The sequence below is a fragment of the Oryctolagus cuniculus genome, chromosome X (assembly GCF_964237555.1).
Source record: "Oryctolagus cuniculus chromosome X, mOryCun1.1, whole genome shotgun sequence".
In the NCBI taxonomy this organism is placed as follows: domain Eukaryota; kingdom Metazoa; phylum Chordata; class Mammalia; order Lagomorpha; family Leporidae; genus Oryctolagus; species Oryctolagus cuniculus.
The window spans coordinates 78,832,319-78,854,083 of record NC_091453.1 but is presented as its reverse complement, the minus strand read 5'-3'; the positions used below and the strand labels follow the sequence as shown (position 1 = coordinate 78,854,083).

Here is a 21,765-nt window from a genome sequence, read left to right as displayed (position 1 = left end):
AAAAAAAAAAAACAGAAATATCAGGTTGTGACAGGAATGAAAAATATGAAAGTGATTAGATACAGATAGAATAAGACACGTAAAGAATAAACAGTGCTTCAAGAAAACAGCACAGAAGAGAATACTCAATAGAGGAAGAATTAACGACTGTGTGAAAATATAATTGAAAGGCCAGCAGTTTCCCTGAGGGGGCAGGGAAAGGTTGGTGGGAGAAGTGGAAGAAGGAGAAAGAAAGAGAAAGAAATCTATGAATACATAACAAAGAAGGAGGGGAAACAAATGGCCTCAGTTTGAAGCTGATTTCCAAAAGCATTAAGGGTGAAGTCAAAGGGAGAATTTAGAGAATTTAAGGAGAATATTAAAGAACCAATTAACTTCAGACAACTGAGAATAATGCAGTTGAAATCAGGTGCATGTTCTCTGTTTAGTATATGAATGCAAAAGGCAGAATTACAAAATGCAAAAGGTTGCAATGGTTTATGCAAGTTCAGACTTAACAATGAAGAAAATATTTGTGTGAGAAAAGGCAGAGTAGTTCTGAATGACCTTTGTCAATATGTAGATAGGATCATTTTTACAAACATAAAGAAATTATTTAAAATATAGAGAATAAAGGATGGGTAAGGGATGATTGTGGATGAGATGGAAAATAGAAAAAGAGAAGTTCAGATTTGTGAATATTATGCAGCACAAAAGATGAGATTGCCACTATACTATATATAATCCAAAGGTCTAGGGTTTTTATATTTGTTAAGAAAAGAATTCTAGGGAACTTAAAATAATTTATGTATGGTATTTATGTTTTCAGATTAATTTTAGTTTATCCACAAACCATTATGGTACTAAATTCTAGGTAGATTAGTTAAAATTTTACATCTGTTCAGAAAAGTACTTTGCAGTTCTAATTCATTAACAAATGTTAGTTGAAATTATTAACTAGAATCGTATAGGTTTTTTTTTTTTTTATTTGACAGAGTTATAGACAGTGAGAGAGAGAGACAGAGAGAAAGGTCTTCCTTCTGTTGGTTCATCCCCAAAATGGCCGCTACGGCCAGCGCGCTGCACCGATCTGAAGCCAGGAGCCAGGTGCTTCCTCCTGGTCTCCCATGTGGGTGCAGGGCCCAAGCACCTGGGCCCTCCTCCACTGCCCTCCTGGGCCACAGCAGAGAGCTGGACTGGAATAGGGGCAACCGGGACTAGAACCCGACGCCCATATGGGATGCCGGCACCTCAGGGGGAGGATTAACCAAGTGAGCCATGGTGCCAGCCCCAGGTTATTAAGATTATTTGAAATGTATTTAGATTTTTGTGACATTCATAGAGACATTTTTTATTTCATCATATGTTTCAATTTTTTTTTAGTGAATACCAGACATTTGCTAATGAAATGTAAAAATGTCTTTAATTTTAAGTTAAAATTTCTGTCTTATGGAGCTATAATAAATCTAAATTGACTTTATAAGTTTTTCCCAATCCATACAATAAGTTTTAAATTGCTTTAGAAACCACATCAATTTTCCTTTACACATCTGTTTTTTTTCAGAAGTATAGGTTTCTAAGGTATACCTACTACTCTTTTTTTTTTTTGGACAGGCAGAGTGGATAGTGAGAGAGAGAAACAGAGAGAAAGGTCTTCCTTTTTGCCATTGGTTCACCCTCCAAAGGCCACCACTGCTGGCGCGCTGCGGCCTGCGCACCACGCTGATCCGATGGCAGGAGCCAGGTGCTTATCTTGGTCTCCCATGGGGTGCAGGGCCCAAGTACTTGGGCCATCCTCCACTGCACTCCCGGGCCACAGCAGAGAGCTGGCCTGGAAGTGGGGCAACCAGGACAGAATCCGGCGCCCCGACCGAGACTAGAACCCCGTGTCACGGCGCAGCTAGGTGGAGGATTAGCCTAGTGAGCTGTGGCGCGGGCCTTTTTTTTTTTTTTACTCCTCTTAAATTCCGTATAATCTTAAGATCTCTTTGTATGTAAAATGTATGTAAATGTCATGTATGTAAATTTAATGTAAATGTTTATAAATATTAGGTACATGTAAAATGTATATAAAATGTAATTTGGTATAGATTCATCGCCTAGGTTCATCCTTGTTGTCACAATGAATTTCCTTCTTTCTTGACGCTGAATAGTATTTCACCTATGTTATATATATATATATATAATCATATATATGTATTTCTTTTCCATAATATTTATTTATTTGAAAAACAGAAAGAGAAGGATATGAAAGATATCTTCCAACTGCTGGCTCACTTTCCAAATGTTTGTAACAGCCAGGGCTGCACCAGGCTGAGGACAGGAGCCAGAACCCCCACCCGGATCTCCCACATGGGTGCCAGGAATTCAAATACTTGAGCCATCATTTGCCCCTTCCCAGGCACATTAGTAGGGATCTGGATGAGAAGTAGAGTAGGAAATAACTCAAACCAGCACTTTGATATGAGATGCAGACTTCCGCACTACACCACAATACCTACTCCATACACCACATTTTTAAAAACCTTTATCATTGATGGATACTTCAGTATTTTCAATATCTTCACTACTGTGAGTAGTGCTGCAGTAAACATGAGAATGCAGATGTCTCTTTGATGGACTAATTTCATTTCCTTTGGATATACACTGGTAAGTAGAATTGCTGGATCATATGATAGTTCTAGTTTCAGTTTTTGGGGTACCTCCATGTTGTTTTCAAATACTGGCTGTACTAATTTGCATTTGCAGCAACAGTGCATTAGGGTTTCTTTTTCTCTGCATCTTCCCTAATCCTTGTTATTATTCAGCTCTTGATAATACCTGTTCTAACAGGTGTAAAATAATATCACATTCTGGTTTCAATTTGCATTGCTCTGATGATGAAAGATGTTCAGCATTTTTTCGTATAAGTTGTTTGTATGTGTTTTTTAAGTATATTGAGGTCCTCTGACTACTTTTTTATGCTAAGTGAAATAAGTCAGGCACAGAGAAACGAATAGTGCATAATCTCACTTAAATGTAGAATCTAAAGAAGTTGAATGTGTAGAAGCAGAGTAAAAAACTGGTTATCAGAGGCTGCAAGAGGGTAAAGTTAGGGAAAGGGTGAAGTTGATCAAAGGATTCAAAAATTTCACTTAGACAAGATGAATAGGTTCTGGTGATCTACTACACAGCATCGTCACTATACTTAACAATAATGTATTGTCTATTTCGAAGTAACTGAAAGAATGGACTTAAATGCTCTCCCCACAAAGAAATGATATAGGGTAAATATATTAGCCTGATTTGATCTTTCTACAATGTATATATTTATCAAAATATTACATTATACCTATAGATATATACAATTATTATTTGTTAGTTAAAAATATTTTTTAAAAATAAGTAATTTGACAACATGCTTTGATTCACATATTACAATATTTAAAAAAGTTCTTTTCATTCAGTTTTAAAAATCAACCTTTCTATTTTACTCAACCTCAGGTAGCTGTAAGCAATTTGCTTGGCACAGTTTCAACTGACTAACCCTTTACTACATGTCTGCTATGTGTCAGGTGCTATGCCAAGTTTTGGGGAATCAAAATGAGAATAAGTTATAGTTCCTCTTAATGAATTGTTCCCAGTCTTTCAGAGGAGGTAAACATGCAGACAAGTAATTAAAACAAATTGCACAAATGTAATGATAGAAAAAAATTCAAGGTACATGAGTAATCAAGAGGAAGAAATGGTTGGCACTGTTAGGGCAGGCTTCATAGTATCCACAGTATCCACCAGGGCCCTGTGTAATGACTATGAGTTGGCTGAGAATGGACCAGGCAGAAGAAATTGTATGTGTCAATGCAGAGATGTGTAGAAGCAATGTAATCTGTTTTTGGCATTGTTATTGTGGGGGGAGAATAATATCTTTTATTCACCCATCGTCTCTTGATGGTCAAGGCTTCTAAAACAAAAGACTGATTTACAAGAGGCAAACATACAAACTTGTATTTTAAACATGTATTTATATGACATGGGGGCCTCCATAAGGAAATTAAGACCTAAAGAGACAACTACACCTGTAGACTTTTTATTCTAGGTTGGATGGAGAAGTGGATAGTATCGGAGAAGTCTGATCTGATAAAAAAAAAAAAAAAGTATAATCTTACGGTAATAAACTGGAAATTAACTGGAAAGAAGTTAGCGGGGGCTGTTTGTTCAGATTCCTCTCTGTCCGTGTGTCTTCAGAGATAAGTATATTGCTTCCCTCTGGACTCCTGAATGAGTGTCTTATGACTTGCTCAAGGGAGAAGATAGAGGGAAAGGTGAGAACGACTTTCCTGCTTCTCTATTATCTCAAATGATGAGGTGCCATATTTTGGGATATCATTTCTTGAACCCTATTACTTTGGTACTACAGTCTTCTAGAATCTTCCATTTTCCTTTAAAAGATAGACAAAGTAACAGGCAGTGGTTGTTATTATCACTTAGTTTGTGTTAGGCGCCAGTATTTTACTTTTCTCATATACATACATATATATACACATAATATATAATATATATGTGTATATAATTTTATAAATTTAGACTAATTTTCAGAAACATGAAGGCTATGTTAGTTCTCAGTAAAGTTTTGGGATTCTGTCCCTCAACATATTTTCAGAGAATAAGACTTCAAAATCCTTCCTTTACTTATTAGTATATAGAAATTAACATGTGCCAGGGAGTATAGTTTGGTGATAATTTATTAATTTCCTATACCAGTTTCAGATACTTTAACTTATTCTGGCTTCAAGATAATAGTAGTATATCAATTTAGATACAGGCATTATATTATGTATCCCACCAACCCCCAGTTATTTCACATAAGTATTGTCCACATATGATGATGTAAATTACAGTACTAAATCCACTGTGCCTTAATACACTTTCCAAGCACTTGGGAGGATAAAATACTGTACAGACAATATAGCTAGGGTCACATTTTGTCATATTTGTCTATTGGCCAACAATACCAACAGCAGGTTTAATTTTTTATGTTTTTTTAACCTAATGATTAATTCATTTTGATATTTCCTGATACAATATGATACAGCAGATGTTCTGTTAGTACAGAGAAACAGCCAGTGTTTATCCTACTGTTAATGTATTTTCCTCTGCAAGAATGCTTTGCTTCTTCAGGTGTGGAGACAATCAGTAAGGATTTTAGCTGCAGGAACCTAAGAAACGCTCATGCTCACAGAGCAAAGGCAATCCTCAGTCTTTTTTCTTTGGTTTTAAAGAAAAGTTGTCTGTATATCATCACCATTCAATTATTTCCTAATTGAATGGTAGGAAATGTTGGTTTTTTTCTACATTCAGAGTCACTCTATTATTTGGCATGACTTCCTCTGAAACAGAGAAAGCACAGGCTTCACATACCAGTCCATTTTGGCAGATCTGCAGAATGAGTGCGAGTGGTTGGCATAGATCTCTAAGTTGAGCATATTCAGTGCCAGTCATTACTCTATTGCAAAGTGCCCATATAAACAACTAATTTCTGTTCATGACCAGAGATGAAAGGAAAATCCTAATGTCCAATGTGTAGATCATTTACAGGGTAAAAAGGACCCAAGTGGCAGTCAATTGAATGTATTGCAAGGATTCAATAATCACTCAGAAAATTCTGAACATTCCTTTTTGTGTTCATTTTAGCACATCACTCCATCCTTAAAACTCTTCAACACTTTCCTATATCAATTCCTTACCATAACATACAACATCTGGATGATATGTTCCAGGCTTTGCTCTGTAACCTCATCTTATGCAAATTATTACCTGTTCCCCAGCCACGATGGCTCACACCCACTTAAAGTCTTTTGCACTTGATGTTCTTTCTGGAACACTTCTTCCAGATCAATTGCCTAGATCATCTCATTCCTCAAGTCTCACATCATATGTGGCTACCTCAAAGAATTCTATGCTGACCACGCCACCCAAACTAGTTCCCATTTTCTTTCAAGTTTATCATTTCTATCTTAATTTTCCTGGCATCGTTACTCAATAAAATTATCTACTTTGTTCACTTCCTTATTAACCCTCTCCCTTCCCCCATGTTATAAATTGCATCACAACCAGAAACTCATCTGTCTTGTACACAGCTGCATCCCAAGCAACCAGCTTGCTTGTTTATTGAGATAATAATGATAGATAATAGAAATAGACCTTAACAAGCTGCTCCATTAAGTCTCAGTTTTAGATTAGGGCTATAGAATTGAACAGTTATGAAGGAGGCTCTTAGAAAGGTTTTGGAAAAGAGAAACAAGTGCAATGAAAGGATTAGAAAACAAGACTTATAAAGAAGAGTAAATGATGACATGTGTTGGACTATTAACTACTTTGGGGGTAAGAATCCATTATTTTTGCTTACATTTTATGATTTTCAGAGCACTTTTGCATGTATAAATACTTTTAATGTTTTGCATAGTAAATATTTTAGTTTGTTTTATTGTCTTTGTTTTACAGGCATGGATAGTGAGGCTGAGAATTTAAATGAGTTATCTAGAGTTATAGTTAGCAGGCATAATTCATGTTTTCTTTACCTCATATCTAATATTTTTTCCATGACATCAATTCTGGTTTAGTCTGCAGAGCGAGGGATTTAATTTGGACACAATAAAGACATTTCTTATTAAGTTGTAAATTCTGATAAATTATCCCAGGTTATTCTGAGATATCTTTAGAATTCATTTAATATTCATCTGTCTGGTATGGTTTGGAAGAGGGTAGAGGGTATTTCTAGAAGGCAAGGGATTGCATAGTGCAGTAATCTTCAAGCTCTAAGATTCTTTAATCTTTTGGCTAAGTTTTTTGACTTTAAAAGTCAGTTAATCATTTAAAATTTACTTAGCATTTAAAATCTGACCAAATGATACCACGTTTTGAGCCTTATATCACAGCTGGACTTGGCTCTAGGATGTGCTCATTGCATGGGCTGTGTATATTTTTTATTCAATACCCAGAGCATGCAGTGTGAACATAATAGAGATTAAAAGGCAGTCAGAAGAGTAAAACACAATTCTTAAAGAATAACTTTGAACTTGCTATAGGTTTATTAACTCTCCATTTTAAGCTTTGTTCTAACCTTGTTTCCAAATCCCAAATTCAACAACCTAGACTTGAATTTGCAAAATTGCTTCTATTTTAATAATTTTATTCCATTTTTAATTTGATTAAGTTTATTGAAACTTCACATAAATGATCAAAGTTCTCTCTCAGTCACAGTTACAAGCCTTCTTTGAATAGAACTATAAAAACATATTTGGAAGAATAGAATTATTATGATTTTTCATCATGTGTTGAAGTTTATTTTCATGATACATCAGCTGCTCTCTCTTTACAATTGATCCTTGAAATCATCACAGTATAATTTTAATTCATAATAACATTGGGGAAAATATCATCTCAGGATCAGCTAAGTATTTCTTTAACCTACTTGTATAAAATTCACCATAATTTCCATTTCTTTTTACAATTAGAATTTATTCAACAATTATAGATAGATACTACATCCTTTATTTTCAGTAGGAAAAATAATTTCTTAGAAAATTAGAATGAATTAATTTGGTTTGAAAACTGATACATAAAATTACAAATATAAAATGTACTTATTCTGATTGTAACTATATTCCTTGTAATCAGAAAATTATTTCTTTATTCTGATTTTGGCATCCTCTTGCTTATATTAGGAACCAAAAACTGAACTTGGACACCTAATTGCAAAATCAATATGTAGAATCAGTTACTAAGAGACCTAGTTCAAACATGAACAAAAAATACTGTAGTTGAAATAAAAATAAAAAAGGGCACTTGGTGAAAATTTAAATAGAGATGGGAAATGAGTTTATAGAGAAGAAGAGCTTTAATAAATGCTGATTAGAAATATGGGGGTCTTTTCTGTAATATTATCACACTGAAAATTATGGTCTAATAGTTGTAAAAAAAAAAGTCAGCACTAATACATTGTGTTTCTTCATGCCTGGCATATAGCAGGTCCTCAATAAGTATTTGTTGAAAGAATAAATGAACCAACAAGTCTTATTTGAGCACCTGTTATGTGGAGGATAAAATACTACGACTCAGATAGAGCTTATGATGTAGTATGGGAGAGAGGAAATATAAATGAAATGCACAAATGACCACCATATCTGAAAGTGTGTGACAAAAATAAATGTATATCACAGGAGGCCAGACGTTCAGATCATTTCCCATCTGGGAAGATGTTAGAAAAGGAACTAGAGCCTGGGACTTGGTGAATTAAGTGAAAAGAAGTTTTGTTGTAGAAATCTAAGCAAATATATAAAGATAAGTACATCAATATTTTTATGAGACATTCAAGAAATTTAAAATAAAAAATAAGATTATCAAGAAATCTTATTATAATCACCCATTTGGAATTTCATTTGCATTTTGCATTAATGCAATATGAAATAATAGATGCCATTTATAGTGTAGCATATCCAAAATGTTTCAGTAATTGCTGTGTCCATCATCTTATTCTTGAGGTTAAACTTCTAGCCTAAATTATTAGAAAGCAATTTAAGTAATGAAAATAACAAAGGTTGTTTCTAATTTTAATATTCCAGTTGAAAATGTATAGTAAAGAGATCATCCATTTTAAATTTTTTTCTTCCCAATAAGAGACAAGACTTTAATATCTTATATTTCCTCCTAGGACGTTTTTGTGAGGAGTAGCTGACGTTAGGAATTGTTGATATCATCACAGTAGGAGATGGGTTAGAGGAAAATCTCACACAGAATATTTATGGCCATCTTGTGAATGGAATGAAGATCACTCTGGTTCTCATCTCTTTTTCATGCAACCTGCTTCTAGGCCCTTCTCCCACTTACTAGATAGAAACAACTTATGCTTATTCTCCTCCTCCAATTTATTTATCCTTCTCTTTCTGCTGTTTCTCCTCTTCCTTTTCCTTTTTCTTCTTCATTTCCTTTTTATTATATGTACAAGGATCATCCAGACTTTGTTCAACATTCTATATCCAGCTATTAATGCAGTCCATGGTCTTGAATGAGTGTCTATCTGAATGTTTGCTGAATAAATTAAATTGCCACCTGCTTTGGAAAAATCAACTTATTTAAATATACCAATCTAAGAAAACCAGTATAGAAAGATGTGTCTGACTCCAGAGAGTACACAATGCATACTAAAATAAAGTGCACATAACTTACTTTACTCACTGTTTTGCATTGTTTCTACCATGACTCTACCCAACCCTGCCTAAGAGGACAGAATACTTAGGGCCTATCTTCCCAACTTCATTTCACCTCTTACTAGATGTGTAACCCCTGAGCACGTGAATTGACCTTTCCTGAGCCTTAGGATATCTCAATATAAAATGTGACTGCTAGTTTCTTGTCTATCTGATGGTAGGTTGGCAGTAAATTGGATGAGACAATCTATTGAGCCAACTTAAGATGGGTGAAGCTGTGAATACAATTTTTTTTCTATTTTTTATGACAATGCCAAACAATTTTTAAAATATTTATTTATTTGAGAGACAGAGCAACAGAGGTGGTGGAGGGGGGTGGATGTCAGAGAATGAGAGAGACAGAGAAAGCTCCCAAACGCCCACAACAACTGGGGTTGGGCCAGGCTGAATCCAGCAGCTGGGAACTCAATACAAGTCTCCTATGTGGGTGCCAGAGATCTAAGTTATTGAACCATCTCCAGTTGCCTCCAAGGGTGAACATAAGCAGGAAGCCAGAATTGAGAGCAGAACCAGTCCTTGGACATTCCTACATTGTGTTTTCAACTTATACTAGGGTGTTGCTGATGAACTATGTTAATATATTTTTGCTAGATATGCTCATTTTATAGTTTTCAGTTACTATTTTATTATTCTTCATATTCTTACATATTTTAAATTTAAAAAAAAATTATATAAAAGAGAGAGACAGGTATCTTTCATCTGCTGGATCACTCCCCAAATACCCACAACATCTGGGGCTAGGCCAGACCAAAGCCAGAAGCCAGGAACTCAGTCAAGGTCTTCTACATGGGAGGCAGGGCCTCAAGTGCTTGAGCCATTACATGCTGTCCCCCAGTTGGAGCACTGGCAAGAAACTAGATTTGGGAGAAGAGCCAGGACTCAAAACTATGCACTCTGATATGGGGTGCAGGTGTCCTTAAGTGGCAGCTTAACTGCTGTATCAAATGCCTATCTCTCTTTCCTATATTTTTATAGCAATTCTTTTACAGCCACCTTATCTACCAGCCTAAAATATTTGCCCATGATTTACCATACTACAGCCCTGTGGAACGTAAAACTCTGTTTGCCTTGTAAGGGGCTGATGAGGCTACACTTTGTAGAACTCTATTCCATCTCTTGAATTCTATTGACTCACTTGGCTAGATTCTTTTAGAAGATACTGTACCTTTTTGAGTTTTAATTGTGTAAAACTCTATTCATTTGAATTGACCTGCTAATTAAGGTGGCAAAATGGCTTGCTGAATCATGGCACATTTATTTTTATTCCCATCCTGGCTTTCTTCATATTTTCATTACCATTTCAAATATGCATTTAATTTCTATTTGCATGGAAATTTCAGCCAACTTAGCTTCATTTAGGTCACTTTGTACAAAAAAATAAATTATCTCATTATTTCATCCACTTGATTGATTTCTGCTACTATACTTTTGAGCTGCATCAGAACTTTTCTAAGTTTCTGTATTATCTTTTCTGAACTTTTATCATAAAATAACCAACATCTTTGATATGTTTTCTTCCTTGCTCTTAGATAATTTGTCTCACTGCTTATTCTTTAACTAGGGAAATTAAAATGAGGAAAGAGATGAAAAGGTTAGTTTAACTTAATCTCTTGACTTCTTTCAGTCCTTCCGGCCTTTTCACAGTATTTTACTCAAGTATTCCTTCAACATGAAAAGAAGAAATGCTCATTGAATAAACCATCCAGCAATTTATGCAGTTATTTTGTCCCTATCAGTTTCATGACAGTTCACACTCAGTTGGTTACAAATGGAGGAACATATCCAGTAATTTCTTTAAGGCAATAAAAAGTCCTGCTTCCCCCTGAGTTAGCTTCTCTTTTTGTTTACCTATAACTTCCTGAAGTCTGAAAAAGAAGACAAAGACACATTTTTCCAGTCATTTTAAATGTGCCCAATCTGTATCAGGTTTTATAACTTGAAAATTAACACTCTGTTAGTTCCACTTAATTTCAGTTTTATTGAAAATGCAGTTCAATCTAGAAAAGAACATCTGGGAAAACCAACCAAACATTTGCACGTGCTTGCATTATATTTAACTTGGTTTAAAAAAGGCATAATTTATCTTAAAAATTACATAATGAAGTAATAATCAATGTTCACAGTGGAAGGTCGGTAGTCACACCTTCAAAAATTACTTCGAGTTGTGATTATAAGTAACTGCAGGTCAATGAAATTTGGAGATATGAACATTCAACATAATTCAATCAGTTGCTGTGTCTTTTGTTTCTTTTCTTAGTTCTCAAGATAGTTTAAAATGGAAATGTTTTCATACATTTCCCATAACCTGATTGCTTTTGTATTCCGAAATTAAAGTTTCACTTATTTATTTCAAAGGCGGAGTGATGGAGGGAGGGAAGAAAAGAGGGAGGAAAAAAGGGAGAGAGAGAGAGAGAGAGAGAGAGAGATCTTCCATCCACTAAGTGGCTCCTCAAATGGCCGTAACAACCAGGGCTGGGCCAGGCTGATGCCAGGAGCAAGGAACTCCATCTGGATCTCCCACAAGGAGGGAAGGGACCCAAGTACTTGGGCCATCACTGGAAGCTTTAGCTGGAAGGTGCATTAGCAGGAAACTGGATGGGAAGCATAGTAGCCAGTACTCAAACCAGCACTCTGATATGGAATGTGCACATCCCAAGCAGCTTAATGTGCTTGGCCACACTGACCCAAGGTATTCTATCTTTGTAAAGATTATTGATATTTTAAGGCATTTACCGGAATCATTTTATTTTTAATTGTTTGAATTACCATGAGAATGTTATTACCTTTCTAGTTGTTTGTAATTAATAGCAGTTTGCAGTGGTAGGTGTCTGTTTCAACACTTAAGTTGCTGCCTGTGACAGCTGTATCCCAGATCAGAGTGTCTCATTCCAATCCTAGCTCTTTTGCTTCTGATCCAGCTTCTTGGTAATGCACACCCTGGAAAGCAGCAAGTGATGGCTCAGATAGTTGATTCACTGCCACCCGTATAGGAAACCAGATTGAGTTCCAGGCTCCAGGATTTGGCCTTGTGCAGTCCTAGCTGTTGAGGACATTTAAGAAGTGAGCTAATGGATACAAGATCTCTCTCTCTCTCTCTCTCTCTGTCTCTCTGCCTCTTGCTCTGTCTGTATGCCTTTCAAATAAAATGAAAATAAATAAATAAATTTATTTTAATGAAAAACATTTAAAAAATCCTGGTAGCATGCATATAAGCCATAATAATAGGTATGTGTATGAAATTTTTCCTTTTACAAATAATTCATGTGAATTCAACAATTTACCCTCAAAATTGGATTTTTAAAACCTGTATGTAATATGGCAAACCTTTACTGATATTAAGGAGCAACCAATTTTAACGAAAGGAAAAATCTGTTTTAATACGGGTTATTCACTTCTTTTAGAATACAGTTTATGTAAGGTAGTCATGAATATTTTCTAATATTTTATGGCCACCCAATCAAATTCCCATAAGGGAAATAATTGTTTTATTTTCTTCCTTTTAGGAATCATAATTTCTATGATAGACAGATTATTGAAAATGATGCCTTAAAGCTCCTGAAAAGCTAGCCAAAATTTTGTTCATTTCTTTTGGTGCCTTCTGTAGACCTTATAGACTTTGTCAATTAATTGATGGTTTGGAAGGCAGTCAGTCATGTCATGAAGACTTAATCCACACAAAATGAAAAACAAGATTCCCTGGCTTAAAATCTCTAGGTGGGGCTGGCGCTGTGGTGCCATAGGTTAATCCTTCATCTGTGGCGCCTGCATCCCATATGGGCTCCAGTTTGTTTCCCGGCTGCTCCTCTTCCAATCCAGCTCTCTGCTATGAACTGGGAAAGAAGTGAAAGATGGCCCAAGTGCTTGGGCCCCTGCACCCATGTGGGAGACCAGGAGGAAGCACCTGGCTTGTATCCTCCACTGTACTCCCGGGCCACAGCAGAGAGCTGGGCTGGAAGAGGAGCAACCGGGACAGAATCCGGCGCCCCGACCGGGACTAGAACCCCGTGTGCCGGCGTCGCAGGTGGAGGATTAGCCCATTGAGCCCCAGCGCCGGCCAATAGCACAGGTTTTTTCAAATGCTGTGAGGGGCCGGCATTGTGGCATAGCAGTTAAAGCTGCCACCAACAAATGTCCCAGCTGCTCTACTTCCAATCCAGCTCCCTATTAATAGCCTGGGAAAAGCAGTGGAAGATGGCCCAAGTGTTTGGTCCCCTGCTCCCATGTGGGAGACCTTGAAGAAGCTCCTGGTTACTGGTTTTGTTCTGGCCCAGCCCTGACAGTTGTGCCATCTGAGGAGTGAACTAGCAGGTGGAAGACCTCTCTCTGTCCCTCCTTCTCTCTCTGTAACTGACTTTCAAATAAATAAATAAAGCTTTTAAAAATGCTGTAATGAATTGAGGTGTTGTATAGGTAGGAAGAAAAAAATCAATGTATCTTGAATGGATTATTCACCATGTGTCAGTATCATTAATCCATAGTCACACAGCCAGATAATAATGATAGCAAGTATGCCAATGTGAAGAATGGGAACATATAGCATTATTTTCTAAGATTAAAGTTATTCATAATGTTCTGAAGCAAACCAAGGCTGAATTTAGAGCTTTGGAATTTGCAGTTTGTGTGTTCTCTCACTCATTCTTACTTTCCAACCATAGAATCTTTCTAATTCTCTGCCACTTCATTTTTTGGAGAAAGAAGAATTCTTAAAAAAGTCTTTCCTGTGCATCTAACAGTAAATGTTTTCTACTCTACCAGGACTTGTTTATTGACTTTATTACAAGTTCAATGTCTGTTTTCACTTTTGCTCTTCCCAAGTTACTAATTGGAGCACAACACAACTATTTGCATGCAAAGAAACTTTGGCTTTACATCATTATTAATATTATATATGGTATTATTTCCACTGAATTGTATTTTCCTGGGGACTGTCCAATCCATATTTTACTGATTCATTTGGGGCATGAAATTGCATGTGATCTTTTAGTACCATTAATATGTTTTGTTCCATTTTATCCTTAAATGTCTATATTATACAGTTTTGTAACAGATTTAAAATGAATTATAGTTTTTTGAATTTCTAAATGCATTTGCAATTACAACCATCAATGAATAAAGTAATTTTATTTTTAAATTTTTTCACTTTTTTTTAAAGATTTATTTGTTTATTTGAAAGGCAGTGTTTCTCTCAGAGAGGAAGAGGCAGAGAGAGACAGAGAGAGAAAGTGAGAGAGAGAGGTTGCCCATCTGCTGGTTCACTCCCTAAATGGCCACAACAGCCAGAGCTGGGCCGATCCAAAGCCCGGAGCCTGGAGTTTCTTCTGGGTCTCCCACATGGGTGCAGAGGCCCAAGGACTTGGGCCATCTTTCACTACTTTCCCAGGCCATAATAGAGACCTACAGTGGAAGTGGAGCAGCTGGAACTCGAACCAGCACCCATTTGGGATGCTGGCACTGCAGGCAGCACCTTTACTTGCTATGCCACAGCACTGGTCCCATAAGGTACATTTTCAAACGCAATGCTTTAAGAAGCCATTGATGTTACCAAGTTAATGAGTGGTGCTATATTATAATTTGAAAATTTGTGGGCTGTAAGTTGCTAGAAAGCCTCTTATAGATGATTTTATAAGCCCAGAATTTGTGATATATTCTAGCTAAGATTACTTACACACTCATATTGATTGCAAATATGATTCATTTAGAATGAATTGTGTTAGTTGTTAGAAGTTAATAGTCAAATAAGTGTTCCCAACCCCTAAGCAACTCATGTCTCCCCAGCTTTGGCTGTAGGCCCAAGTAACAATCTATTTTTTTTTAAGATTTATTTATTTACTTGAAAGACAGCATTATAGAGGGGCAGAGGCATAGAGACAGAGAGGACTTCATCCGCTCGTTCAACTGCCCGGTTGGCCACAATGGCTGGAGCTGTGCTGATCTGAAGCCAGGAGATTCTTTCGGGTCTCTCTCGTGGGTGTAGGGGGCCCAAACACTTGGGCCATCTTCTACTGCTTTCCCAGGCCATCAGCAGAGATCTGGATGGAAGAGGAGCAACTGGGACTTAGAACCAGCACCCATAGGGGATGCCAGCACCGAAGGCGCGGCTTTACCTGCTATGCCACAGCACCAGCTCCAACAATTTATTTTTAAAGTAGTTCTGGAAGTGTACCTGTTGCCTTAAGAGTGGAGTGATTGGACATCTTATTTCACTAGAAATTTTAAGAGATTAATTATATTGTCTTTGAGTATGAAAAGTATGGAAATGATTATTGCTACTTACCCAATTCTATGAACTTAGGCAGAAAGAGTTGAGGACAGGAATACAGAAAAGGTAATGGAAAAGTCAAGAAATAAAGCCAAGAAGTATTTATTATGTCACCCAGTTTCATAACTTCTGTACCTATCTTGAATGTGGTGGAGTTGGTAGGAGGTGAGGGGAAATAAATAGAATTATTTAAAAAAAAAAACATGGGAATGAAAATAATTTGAGCATTACAAAGGGAAAATCTCATTAAAACGTAAAGTGGTACAAATTGTCTTGGACTCTCTTATCCTTTCTATAACCTTTGCTATCAAGACCTTTCAATCATTCATCTTTATTATTATGTGAGGGAGGGGAGAGAAGCAGAGAAATAGACACAGAGAAAATGACAGACAGATCTTCCGTTTGCTGGTTCACTCTCCAAATGCCTGCAACTTCAGGGACTGGCCTCTGCTGGAGCTGAAGACAAGAGCCAGGATTTCAATCCAGGTCTCCAAAGAGGGTGGCAAGAATCTAGCTACTTGATTCATCACCTCCCATTCGTCTTTGAATCTCCAGAATGTAGGGTGGTATGTAATAATTTCCCATTAAATGTTCACTGAATTAATTCGTTCAGTTTGTTTCAGCAGGATTTCAGGGGCAGCTGTTATTCTGTCTTCTTTCTCTGAACTCTTGCATTACTGGTTTGTGCTGTTTGATTATTATTTTAGTATGTACCTTATCATCTTATGATCACTTACCTGAAATAGTTTAGAACGTTTCTGTTTTATTCATGTGTACCTGATCGACAGAATTAAATTACATGTCCTTGTAGGCAGCAGTTTACTCACTTCATTTGTACCTCTCATAATAAGCCAATACAAAAATATACAATACATGCTAATTAATTTGAAAGCCTGGAAAAACTGCTTCTACCATATCATAATATTCCACAAACCTGGAGCCAGCAATGTGGCTTAACAGCTAGGGCTGCTGCCTGCTATGTCAGCATCCCATGTGGGCACCGATTCTTATCCTGGCTGCTCCACTTACGATCCAGCTCCCTCTAACATGCCTGGGAAGGCAGCAGAGGATGGCCCAAGTATTTGGGCCCCTGAACCCACGTGAGAGACCCAGATGAAGCTCCTGGCTCATGGCTCCAGTCTGGCCCAGTCCTGGCCTTTGCAGCTATTTGGGGACTGAAAAAGATGATGGAAAATCTCTCTATCTTTATCTCTCCCTCTCTCTCTGTAACTCTGCCTTTCAAATAAATAAGTAAATCTTTTAAAAAAATATTCTACAAATCCATTCCACAATGGAGCACATGTTTTAAGGGAAATAAAACTATATGTAGGTTATGAAATAAAGCTTATATTTACTCCAGAATGTCACTTAATAATGATGGAAACAGAACTTGCATGGAATAATTTAAAAGTACAGAAGCCAATGTTGGAGGAAGTTTAAATTTTTTTATTTGCAAATATAATTTTTTTCAAATTCTTGAGTTTGACTTTCATTTTAAATTAAATTATGCATTATATTTATTGGCCAATTTCTTCACTTGCAGATAATCTCTTGCTCTTCTATGTTATTAGCTTTCCAACTAATTTTTTTTTTATTTTATTTTTTGACAGGCAGAGTGGACAGTGAGAGAGAGAGACAGAGAGAGAGGTCTTCCTTTTGCTGTTGGTTCACCCTCCAATGGCCGCCGTGGCCGGCGCGCTGAGGTCAGCGCACCGCGCTGATCCGATGGCAGGAGCCAGGTACTTATCCTGGTCTCCCATGGGGTGCAGGGCCCAAGGACTTGGGCCATCCTCCACTGCACTCCCTGGCCACAGCAGAGAGCTGGCCTGGAAGAGGAGCAACCGGGACAGAATCTGGCGCCCCGACCAGGACCAGAACCCAGTGTGCCAGCGCTGCAAGGTGGAGGATTAGCCTAGTGAGCCATGGCGCCGGCCTGCTTACCAACTAATTTTAAGATCAGAAGCCAATATGTATGTATTTCATGGTTATATTTTTATAATCTGTTTCCTTTATTTGATAACCAAAGGAGTTTCAATGATATTAAGACAATACATTCAGTAAACAGAGTTATGCATATTTCAATGACCCAATGCCAAGATTAGAAAGTTAAAGAATAGATTTAGTTTATTTAAACCTAGCAGACTTAACGGCATTATGAATTCATAGCACCTATGATCTCCTTGGATACCCAGCATGAGACTCAGTAAGTATAGACACTTCTTCAACAGCAACAACAGAAAAGATTTACTGAATCCTTTCATTTTTCTGACATCAATCAATATTCAGTGCCTTTCAGAAAACTATTTATTTTGTCACCCATCTGTCCACATTCTGACCTCCTTTAGGCATCCAGTGCTTTTAAATCTGTAAGCTGTTCAGGGGCTACTACTATAACACCCAATGGTGGCTTTATTCTTGACATTTGGTAAATCCTCCATAGAGACAGATATAATAATCAAGTCTTAGAATTACTGTGTCCACGCTTTTAACCAAATTATCCCTAAAGCGATTAATTTGTTAACCCATTCAAAGCCAATTACTTAGATGTTTCAATATATTATTGTATGTAGATTACTCTTTATTGGCAATTGTCTTCCTCTTGGGGGAGGCGCAAACAAATGCTGAAATACAATAGCAGGAGAGTTTTTTGATAGTTGTTAGGAATAAGAATAGGAGAGAAGGAGCTGCATTTTTGAAATACCCAAATGCTCAAGCATCTCACATAATACCAAGGAACTTCAAAATGTTCAATAAATGATTTGAAAATATTTTATAGGTATTGCGTAGATAATATAGCCTAAGAGTTTTATAATACAATGAAATGTACATGTTCTCCTAAATGACTATGCAAATTCAGAAACCATTATGCTTTAAAGAAAACAGTAACTTCTACTTTTGCTGGTATTGACTCATATAGTTCAATAAACAATGCCAATCTTACCAGGAGTTGGCCTCTTGCTCATTTTGAAACTAGCAAGAAATCAGACAATATATCTTCTATATTTAGAATAAATGAGGAAGCACAGACAATAAGGAAGAAAATCATCCTAAAATAAAATGTGTACAATAACATTATCCTTAATTTTAATGTACTTATATAAGTTATAGGAAAATAATGATGCCAAATATGAATGTCTCAAGTTTAATAAGAGTGATTAAATCCAATAACTCACTGTTCTCTAAGAAAGAGGTATATGATTTAATTCTTGTAATATGTGCTAAACATGGATTTGCTTGATTGAGTCTATTCCATAGATGCTACCCTTAATTGTTGTAGGTCTTGTCTTCTCAATTAGATTAAAAGCTCCCCTACATTATCAACTCTTACTTCTTTCTGTTTGTATGTCCCATAGTATATAGGAGTGTATTTGTTCCAGCAACATGTTCAGCATTCTTTCATAAATGAAAGGATGTGATAACATGATGACATCATAGGAAATAAACATTGATGTGGATTTTTAAATGTAAAATGAAAGATATCAAAATATGAAAGCTTAAATATTAAAAATAGGATAGACAGTCACATTCCTTATAAAACTTTGAACAAGAATATGACAAGAGGGGGACCTTAGTTAATTGCTATATATGCTTGCAGTTTTCATGTAAAGCTCTTAGATAATTCAACATAAACCAAATATATATTTAAAATTATTTTCATCTCCCTATAAAAGTTTTTGTTTGGCTTTTATTTGTTTTTAGTAGATTGATTTTGTAATACTAGGGTCTCTGAAATAGCAGGATTGTGTTCCAAATTTAACCACACTTGAGAGAAGGAATGTGTTTCCAACCTTGTGTTTGCTTTTAATTGCTTATTTTCCAGGTTGCCTTTCTCCAGAAGTTGTGCAGGAAGGACAATAAATGCACTGATGTCTCATGCATTTTCATCTCCTGAGCTAGAATAATAGGACAAATCTTTGTCTGAGCAGGGGAGTGGGGACAGGTGGAACAGGCAATCTACTAATGTCCAAATAACAACTGACAGGCAAATCCCTGACTAGGAGGGTGAAGAAGACTGAAAGGAGTGAGGACCCAGGCATGCAGGAAGAAAATTTCTGAAAGCCAGCCCTTTCCATTGAGTAGGAAAGTGATGATACCAGAGAAGACTAGGTTAGGTGTGTCAGTTCTCATCTACCATCCACCTGCACAAAATGTTGTGATTCAGCAATAAAATTTTTACCGTCCAATGATAATTACTGTAGCTGTCATTGGCTGTGAAAATCATCTCACTATACTCAAGTGCTTCAAGCTATTATGTAGTTTAAGTCGGAATTTTCCACAATGCTGAAAAGTGTTCAGTTTTGTACTCTTGATGTTCATGTTCATTTTTGGTTATTTTTTTTCACCTTTACTGAGATGTCAAAAGACAAATCCATGAGAAATTTTGTTATAGATATAATTGGCTTTGATTCATTATTCCTAAGTCAATCAGCCTCACTCTGCATAATAATAAGAGAGCTCTCACTGGGCAATGGAGAACAGTGAGTTTTGTAAGGTAGGGGCAAAGAAACAAAACAATAGAGAAAAATGGTTAATGTTAGGTTACTTCAGGTTACTTTGACTTGGTAAGGGTTAAAGCAAAGATGAATTCCTTATTATCCTGAATAGTTAGATTCAGAATCTGCTATTTTCATGAAACACTGGCCTGTTTGGGATCTATCTACTTCCTTAAAGTCTCAGTTTGATTTTGGGGCATTTAGCTTCAGTGACTCCATTTTAGTTTGGACTCATTTTTTGGGACCTAGGCCAGGAGCTCAGTCTCAATGACCTCCCATAATTTTTGTTTAACAGAGATAATTTTTGGTATATTTTTCTTATTGCCATGTATATCCTGTAGGAAATCAAATTCTACTTTCTTTTATTAGTTTTCCATGATGTTATTTTCTCCCTTACATAAAAGGTTTTTCTCCTTAAACATGTCTTCGTCTCTCTGATATAACTCTGCTTCTCTTCCATCCCTATCATTTCCAATGTAATTATTGCTTGGACTAGAATCCATTTATAAAGAGATGTGCTCTGTTGCTTCATGCTGCTGACGAAAGATTCATAGTGATAGTAAGGAAAGCATTGCGTTTAGTTAGCAATCTAATATAGTAAGGCAGGGGAGACATATTAGAAGATAAGATGACCTTGTAACTAAACAGATTGAAAATACAAACTACAATTGTGTTTTGGAGGCAGGTGTTTGGCCCAGTAGTTAAGTAGTTAAGTTCCAGGCCCCTGTTCTATTTCCGATTTCATTTTCATGCTAATGTACACTGAGAGGCAGCATGTCTTAGATACTCAAGTTGATTTTTCTCCAATAGCAGGGGCTGGGTGAGGCCAAATCTGGGAGTCTGGAATTCAATACAAGTCTCCCATGTGTTTGACAGGGACCCAACTACATGCTAAGACATAGTTTTTTTTTTTTTTAACTTTTATTTAATGAATATAAATTTCCAAAGTACAGAATATGGATTACAATGGCTTCCCCCCCATAACGTCCCTCCCACCCGCAACCCTCCCCTTTCCCACTCCCTCTCCCCTTCCATTCACATCAAGATTCATTTTCGTTTCTCTTTATATACAGAAGATCAGTTTAGCATATATTAAGTAAAGATTTCAACAGTTTGCTCCCACACAGAAACATAAAGTGAAAAATACTGTTTGAGTACTAGTTATAGCATTAAATCTCAATGTACAGCACACCAAGGACAAAGATCCTACATGAGGAGTAAGTGCACAGTGATTCCTGTTGTTGACTTAACAAATTGACACTCTTGTTTATGGCATCAGTAATCACCCTAGGCTCTTGTCATGAGCTGCCAAAGCTATGGAAGCCCCCTGAGTTCACTGACTCTGATCATATTTACGCAAGGCCATGGTCAAAGTGGAAGTTCTTTCCTCCCTTCAGAGAAAGGTACCTCCTTCTTTGATGACCTGTTCTTTCCACTGGGATCTCACTCGCAGAGATCTTTCATTTAGTTTTTTTTTTTTTTCCAGAGTGCTAAGACATAGTTTTAAAAAGCTTATTCGGCCAGCGCCAGGGTTCAATAGGCTAATCCTCTGCCTGCAGCGCCGGCAAACTGGGTTCTAGTCCCAGTTGGGGAGCCAGATTCTGTCCCGATTGCCCCTCTTCCAGTCCAGCTCTCTGCTGTGGCCAGGGAGTGCAGTGGAGGATGGCCCAAGTCCTTGGGCCCTGCACCCACATGGGAGACCAGGAGAAGCACCTGGCTCCTGGCTTCAGATCACCGTGGTGCACCGGCTGCGGTGGCCATTGGAGGGTGAACCAATGGCAAAGGAAGA

The 21,765-nt window shown here is 36.9% G+C and overlaps 1 protein-coding gene and 1 non-coding gene across 2 annotated transcripts in view; both read left to right on the top strand.

The window, feature by feature from the left end:
• HTR2C (5-hydroxytryptamine receptor 2C) overlaps positions 1-21,765 on the top strand; it is a 354,866-nt gene that overhangs the window by 59,422 nt on the left and 273,679 nt on the right. The window lies entirely within an intron of this gene.
• On the top strand, positions 7,985-8,047 carry MIR1264 (microRNA mir-1264). Its single transcript, NR_162713.1, has one exon. It is a non-coding gene; the product is annotated as a microRNA mir-1264 (primary transcript).